The sequence below is a fragment of the Zingiber officinale genome, chromosome 1B (assembly GCF_018446385.1).
Source record: "Zingiber officinale cultivar Zhangliang chromosome 1B, Zo_v1.1, whole genome shotgun sequence".
Lineage (NCBI taxonomy): Eukaryota > Viridiplantae > Streptophyta > Magnoliopsida > Zingiberales > Zingiberaceae > Zingiber > Zingiber officinale.
The window spans coordinates 11,586,269-11,595,252 of NC_055986.1; positions in this window are offsets into that span (position 1 = coordinate 11,586,269).

Below are 8,984 nucleotides of genomic sequence, written 5' to 3' on the forward strand. Positions count from 1 at the left end.
TACAACAATTAAGATGACCTCAATTTATAGGTATGTCTTTATTCGCAGCTTCATAAGTTGTCCCATAAGTAATGATTTTATCTATATTTATACTTAACAAACAGAGATGATTGTTCATGTGAGTAGACCAATCTCAATCCGTCAAAATGCTAATCAAGACTTTATACAAATGTAATAAAGATATATATACTTAATAAACCGTGGCATTCCACATATCTTATCATCTTTATAATATGTTAAATTCTTCAAAGTCCTAAAGACTTTACATGTTCTTGAAATAACTCTTTAATCAATGATTTAGTAAAATGATTTGCAAGCATAACACGTGTAGAGATATACTCAAGAACTATCTTTTGCTTATCAACAATATCCCTTACAAAATTCTACTTAATTTCTATATGAAAAATGATATGCTCAAGGAAAAGCTCAAGGATAGACACATAAAGTGATGGACCCACAAAAAGTGAAATGGTGGACCATGACTTTATGTGTCTATCCTTGAGCTTTTCCTTGAGTTTTTTTTCCTTGAGCATATCATTGCTCTTTCTATATGCTTGTCTTTACTGTGATATCTGAGATCTTAGAAAAAGTTATAGCAGTTTGATTGTCACAATAGATTGTAATAGGACTCCCACTATTCTCAACATTTTTCAGATGCTTCAGTAACCTTCTTAACCAAATAGCTTCTTGTACAACCATTGCACAAGCCAATTACTAAACTTTCATTATCAAGAGTGTTACACAATCCTACTTCTTGTTGTTCCATGAGATGACACCATCATTCAACAAGAAGGTATAGCCAGATGTGAATTTTTTTATCATCAATGTCTCCTGCCTAATTTGCATCTGTGTAGCCCTTCAGGCTCATATTTGACCATTAAAAATAGAGACAATAATCTGTCATCCCTCTAAGAGATCTGAATATCCTTTTCACCTTTTTCTAATGTCTCAATCCACTATTTGACTGGAAATGACTAACTAAACCAACAATATAACTTATATCAGGACGTGTACATAACATAATGTACATTAAAACTACCAATGACATTGACATATATTTTTTTTCATCATATTTGCTATTTCCTCAAGATTCTTGGGATATGTATTTTTTTCAAAACAGTACCTTTTAATGCAAGAGTTTATTCAATGTTTCAATCTTACATATTAAAGTGTGCATCTTAGTGATATAAGCCTCTTCAGACAAATCCAAAAGTCTTTTTGATTGATCTCCAATGATCTTTATGTAGGATCAATGCACGTGAGAGAGAGAGTGAATCACGTGATTTTAAAAATATTTTCTTTTCTAATTTTTAAATCAAGTGCACAGTGAAAAAAATAGTTAAGCACAAAAGAATGAGATAAGACACACGATTTACTTGGTTTATAGCCTTTGACAACTCCTACTCCAAGAGTCAAGTCCGTTGGATCTTTTCGATGGGTAATCCACTAAATTTGAATCTCAAATATAAAATATGAGGACAAGTGTAACACTCTACACTTTCCTATGCAAATATAATAATAAGCATGCACAATAATAGATTCGTTACCAACATGAAGATGTTGAAAATGAATGTGCTTGTATGTTGGTGTTAGTTTGTCAGTAGTGGTTGGATGTAGCAGTCTAGTGGTAAGGTAGCAGCTTGACGTAGTAGTATGAAGTTTAAGTACCCGGATGGTTGAGGAATTGCATAGTAAATCTATAGTTAAGCCTCTGCTCGAGGCCCTCTTTTAAACGGTGTTTAAGGCATCTCCAAGGGTCCAGGGTGTTGGTGTAATTTGCACTAACGATCTAACTCAGATTTTGATGAATGACAAGTGAGTTAAGTTAGGTGTTTTTGTGATTTAATTACTTAACTAAGTGTGCAGGAGTTGACGGGTCTGGAGGACCTGACACCAGGTTGAAATCTAGCTAGGTCTGGGGGACCCGATAGTTGGTGTGAAGTCCAGATAGGTCAAAGGGCCGACCTAATATCTGGCAGGAAGTCTAGTTGGGTCTGCGGGGCCTGACAGCTGGCTGAAGTTAAGTTGGGTCTGCGGACCTGACAACTGGCATAAAGACCTGGTCAGTCGAGAGGCTAGTCGATAGACTGCTAATTGGTAAGTGAAGGTAAGTCATTGGAGGAAAGTGACTAAGTGATGATACATCTCGGTTAAGGGGACAGTAGTCATCAGTCCAATTTAGGTCCATTTTGAAAATCTAAATTAAGACCCTAACTAGATTCTGATATCGGGAAGACAGAATATAACTTATAAATCTTTATAAACTATTCATGCATATATTTTTATAACTCTATGTTATAGAGATAAATGTAGACCTTTGAACTCTATACACGTGGCAACTGATAGAACTTAATTCTGAGTTCAGAGTAAAAAATTATGGCCTTCGGAAGATTGTTGTGTCAAACCAGCAGTTGGAGGCGCCTTGAGCTTGCTGGAGGGCACCTTGAAGAGCTTTCAAGGCACCTTCCAGAGGATAAACCCCGAAGTTTATAGATTTTATCATCATCAAAGATTGGGGGATAACTTTACTTGTGGAGGTGCCTTGGAGGAGGTTGAAGGTGCCTTCCATAGTCTATATTAGCCCTATTTTAGTAGCATTCAAGACACAACTCTTCCACAAGCTTGTACGCGTCCGTTTGGAGTTCCGATTGCTCTGGCTTCCTACTACTACTTTGCTACGACGCTGCCACACCCGACTACTACTAAGGAGTCGTCTAACACTGAGTCTGATCTGATCATCTTCGAGGGTGTTGGGTAACAAAATTTTAATACTATACTTAATTATTGCATAAAGAAAAGTGCAGCGTATTAACTCTTTCTTATTCTTTCATTAAATTCAATCTCCTCTTCCGACGGTTCTGGAAGAGGTATTTTAGTGGATTGCCCATCGATAGGTCCGAGAGACCTGCGTCTTGGAGTATGAGTCATAAAAGGCTCTGAACCAAGTAAAATCGATCGTGCCTGTCTCTGTCTTCTTGTTCTTTTTAATTGTTGTGCTTTCTCGCTGCGTACTTTGATATCAAAATGAAAAGAACAAGTCTTTCAAAACCTTGTAATTCACCCCCTATCACGTGCGACTCGATCCAACACATGGTGCCTCCAATAGTGCTTATCCAATCCGCAACCTCCGATCTCGAATAGTGCATCGATCCAACACGTGCAACTCGATCCAACACATGGTGCCTCCAATGGTGCATCAGGTAAATGTATCCATATATCAAATATTCATCCATAAAAGAGACAAAATATTCGAAATCACCTCTTGCCTGGATAGACATAGGACCACACAAATCAGAATGAACCAGTTCCAACATGTCTTTGGCTCTATACCTCTTGGCCTTAAAAGGTCTCTTGGTCATTTTACTTTCCAAGCAAGATTCACAAGTTAGAAAGTTTTCCAACACTTATGAACCCATGAGTCCATCAGCTATTAGCCTTTGAATCCTACTCAAGTTAATATGACTTAGCCTTAGATGCCAAAGATATGTTTGGTTCATTTCCAAAGGTTACTTTCTCTTATTAGAATTAGAAGATGTGTTATTAATTTCCATTTGTTGCACCATGGGAGTTATTGGATTTAGAGTATACAATTGTCAACCAATGTACCAGAACAGATAACTTCCCTATTTTCTTGATAACACCTTTGTTATCAAAATAGACAGAATATCCATCCTTGTATTGTTTAGAAATTGAAATCAAGTTCTTTCTAAAACTTGGCACGTAAAGACAATTTCTCAAAATCAATATTTCTATTCCTATCGAATGATAAGTAGACGTCTCCCACTGTAACAGCCGCCACTTTAGTAGCATTGTCCCATGTAGACGATTATCTCTCCCTCATATAGTCATCAAGTTTCTTGGAACCCCTGCAATGTATTGCAGACATGATCAGTGACTCCTGTATCTACACGTCAGGTATCGGTAGATAACACCACTAAACATGTTTCAACTACTAGAGAATAAGATATACCTATATTGTTCTCTTCCTACGAGGACAGTCTACCTACAAATGTCTAGACTGCTTGCAAATGAATCACTTGCCTTTCGACTTCTTCATTCCTGCTTTTAGTCCAGTACCTAGAGATCATACAGTCTTGCCTGTCAGCCCAATTCTAGTGTCCGAAGAGTTCCTTGAAATTGTACATCATGTTATGGCCAGTAGGCATGGCCTGATGATAATGTTGCAGCACATTTGATATAAAAGCCAAATGTAACTCTGCGCCATCTCATCTGTCTTGACCCATTTCCTATGATACTCAATCTCCTCTTCACTAGAATCGCTATTAGGCACATTAGGGAAGACCTCTAACAGTACAAACTTATAGCCTTCAGCAGTTAGGACAATGTCCAGGTTTCTTTTCCAATCTATGTAATTGAGACCAGTAAGTTTGTTCTCTTTTAGTATAATAGCCAGTGGGTTGAAAGTCATCCTAAGAATCACAGTTTTTTTTTTGTTAAGACTCTAAATTTAGAATAATATTGATTCCTCAAACAATATTATTTAAATTTATCAACACCTCAAAACACCGTGAATTTTGCATGTCATATTAGTGTGGACGTATACAAATTCAATATTTGTAAGAGGAGGGTCTTACCCATTAATTTTATTATCTTGTCATCCTAACTTTATGACAAATAAAATTAATAGTTGGTATTCCTTTGGTTACACAAATAATAGCAGTGACTCCGTTGGGGAGGATACTATTAAATGTGTCTAAGTGTATACCATTACTTGATACTTAGTCCGTTAAATAGGATTGTGCTCCTTCAGTTGGAGAAGATCACACGCTCCTAAATAATTTCCTATAACCATCCATAAAAGAAGTTTGATCTAGTGATCCGCAAACAAACTCATCCGTTGTGGAGGGAGGCACTTAGAGCCAACACACAAGTTTGTTGCATCACTTACAAACTAGTAATGGAGACCGTAGAATTTATTTACTAATCCCTCTCCCACTTAGTTATTTAAGGTGAGGAATTTTAACATGCATACACACATCATAGCAAATAAAGTAATAAATATGGAAAAACAATTTTCTAACTATTATGACATTTTCCATCACTGTCCTCCGTGTGCTGCCAACCCTAGCTGCTGCCATCTTTAGCTACCGTAATCGGGTCTAGTCGCCACATCTATCTTGCTTCTTTTTTCACTGCACATCTGGTCCACAAATAGTACCACGCCTCGCAAGGATACGATCCGCGACAAAAATAGAATTTTACATTTATCTATCCGATATTCCATGAAGGAATGTACATGTAATCTAGATCGAAACAAAAATGTAAAATCCTAAAACTAATACAGCTCCTGCTGTATTTAATACATGCAATCATGTACACACATAAAATGCCTTTGACATATCCAAGGGTCCAATCACACACAATCACTATAACCCATAATAGTTGGAGCCTGCAACCATAGAGTTAGCATATCCTACTATTATCCTGCCTAAATCATGTATGACATGTGCATAATTAAATTGAAAACCAAACACACAGAGGCAAACCCTAGCTTTGATACCAATTGTTGGTTGCTACTCGATATATCGTACCGGTTTCCCTGTACAAAAATTTTGTACAAGTCCTGAACCATTCCTAACAACCTATTGTATTCTTTAGAAATTAAATTAGGAATCGCAAGCGGAACTTAACATTATTGATTCCAAATTTAACTTATCTGTTCTTAGAGGTTTAGACTTGGATCACAAACGATACTTAATATTATTGATCCAAATCCACCCATGTTACAAATTTAATTAAATATTAATTTCAGAGATCGGCTTCCAGGTTAAACATGGCGAGGCACTAGGCCTTCTTGGGTATGGGAGCATCCACCACTTCCTAGACAAAGCTTCTCAACGAAATTTAATATTTAATTTCCTTATAGTAACCCTAGGTTTAACTAAAAGGAACAATCGAATCACAAGATTGGAAAAAAAAAAAACACAAACTCGAATCACAAATTTGAAACCTAGAATCATATGCCTCTTGTGTTTGGTATTTCAAAATCCATACAAAGAAAACTAGTATGATGCAGAATAGAATTACTAATTATACCTTTCTTTGTAAGCAACAACCTCTTGATCTTCTATCGTATTCCTCTTCTTATCTCGGACGTCGTATGGGTGACGATCTACCGAAACGAGAACCACCCAAGCTTCTTTCTTCTCCAAGCAAGTTTCGGCCACCACAAGAACTCCAAGAGAAGATGAGGTTCTGCCACCACCAAGCTCCAAGGGATGCTAAGAAACAAAGTCTCCTATCTCTCCTTCTTCCTTTAGCAAGATCCGGCCACCAACCAAGCTCCTTGAGATGAAGATGCAGCCGGCCAAGGAAGAAGAATAGGAGAGGGAGAGGAAGAGAGGGGCTGACCACCAACCAAGGAAGAGAGGAACTAATAGAAGAGATATTGTGTTATGAGGTGAGGCACCTCTACCCTCTCTTTTATATTCCTTGGTATTGGAAAAAAAGGAAAGTTTTATTAAAACTTCTTTATTCTCTTTGCCAATGAAAGGAAAGTTTAATAAAATTTCCCTTTCAAACTATATATGGCCGACCATCTTAATCCCTCCAAATAAGGAAAGTTTTAAACACAAAATTAAAACTGCCTAATTTGTTTCTGAAAATTTTTAAATAGAAATTTCTCTTTTGAAAATTCCCTTCATGGTTGGTCATAAAAGGAAACTTTTATAAATTAAAATCTCTCTATTAAAACATGTGAATGATTTACAAAAAAGAAAGTTTTCTCTAAAATTAAAATCTTCCTTTCAATCTACAAATAAGGAAAGATATCAAATCTTTTCTTAATCTTTTGTAGAAACTATAAAAGGAAAGATTTAATTTTAAAACTCTCTTTTAAATCATGAGGATGGTTACAAAAAAGGAAAGTTTTATCAAAAATTAAAATATTCCTTTTAACTACAAATAAGGAAAGATATCAAACCTTTCACTTAATCTTTTGTAAAAAACTATAAAAGGAAAATTTTAAATTTTAAGTTCTCTTTTAAAACCATGGCTTCCACATAAGAAAGATTTAAAAAATAAAAATATTTTAATTTATTGTGGCCGGCCACACCAAGCTTGGGTTCAAGCTAGGGTCGGCCACCTAATGAAACCAACTCACCTTGGTTTGGCCGGCCCTAGCTTGGGCTCCAATCTAGGCTTGGCCGACCACCTTAAGGTGGGTATGGGTGAGTATAATATTTTATAAATAAGAGGCTACGATAGGGACTGAGAGGAGGAATTGATTTTTGTCTCCCGATGAAATTAAGCTTCCCGTGTTCGCCCTGAACACCCAACTTAATTTCATCAATAATAATCCATACCACTAAAGAATTATTATTGAACTACCGCACCAATCCCAAATTACATTTTGGGCTCCTTCTTATCATGAGTGTGTTAGTCTCTCTGTGTTTAAGATATAGAATGTCCACTAATTAAATGAGTTACTGACAACTCAATTAATATCTAGCTCCAAGAGTAGTACCACTCAACCTTATCGTCATGTCGGACTAAGTCCACCTGCAAGGTTTACATGACAATTCTTATGAGCTCCTCTTGGGGACATCATAAACCTAGATTACTAGGACACAATTTCCTTCTATAATCAACAACACACACTATAAATAATATCATTTCCCAATTTATTGAGCTTATTGATTTATCGAACTAAATCGCATCCTTTGATAAGTCAAAGAAATAAATACTAGATATATGTGCTTGTTATTATATCAGGATTAAGAGCATACACTTCCATAATAACAAATGTCTTGTTCTTTTATGCAGTCAGTATAAAAAGAACTTACCTTAAATGATCCTGCTCAATACACTCAGAGTGTACTAGTGTAATTTTATAGTTAAGATAAACTAATACCAAATTATACTACGACTATTCCAATGGTTTGTTCCTTTCCATCTTAGTCGTGAGTCACTGTTTATTATTTATAGGGAACTGATAACATGATCTTCTATGTGTGACACCACAAACCATGTTATCTACAATATAAATTAATTGAACAACTACACTTAGCATATAAATATAGACATTTGACCAATGTGACTCTTTATAAATGTTTACAAAAAGCTAGGCTTTTAGTATACACTCTAACATTGATGTTTGATCATATGTAAGCCATTAAGGGCATCCTTGATCCTTGCATGTAATTGGCTTACGGTTTCTTCGTCCTGTATTTTGATATTAAATAAAGAATTTAGAAGCAGGTCTCATTTTGTTACCCTTGATTCGGTCGTTCCCTCATGCAGTTAGACCAGTTTGTTCCATAGTTCCTTTGCATTGTTGAATGATCTGACTCGATTCAACTCTTCCTTAGTTAACTCGCATTAGAGAGTATTTAGCGCCTTGTTGTCAGTCTGGGCCTTCTTCTTCATATCCAGGTTCCAGTCCTCCAGGTCGATAGGTGTTTTGGTTGCTTCATCAATTGGTGACTGGTACCCGTGTCAGATTGAGAACCATTGCTCGATGTCAGTCTTCAAGTAAACCTCCATTCTCTTCTTCCAATAAGGAAAGACATTTTCATTGAAGAGAGGAGGGTGAACAGTACTGTACCCTTCGATTTGTCTCATTTCGAATATCTTGCAAAAAATCAGAAGGAATATTCCAAGGCTAGGTCTTGGATTAGTAGAGTTTGAAGAAGAAGAAAATATTGATGACTCGAGTGGCGTTGCACCAACTTTGAGTAAAACTCGAACGAGAAGGAATTATTTGAAGAGGTAAATTTTACCAATTCAAATAAAATATGAAAAACTTAGATCCAAAAAGAAATAAAATAATTCTCCCAGCTTGATTGGTGGCTGCATCAATTCAGAGCAGAACTTAGCTCTGATACCACTTGTTGGATCGAGACGCATGTGTAAGAAGGGGTGAATCATGTGGTTTTGGAAAACTTTATTTTTTTTTTGGTTTGAAAAGTGAGTACGCAGCGAAATTAAACATAAAAACAAAAATCCAAAACACAAGTGTGCAA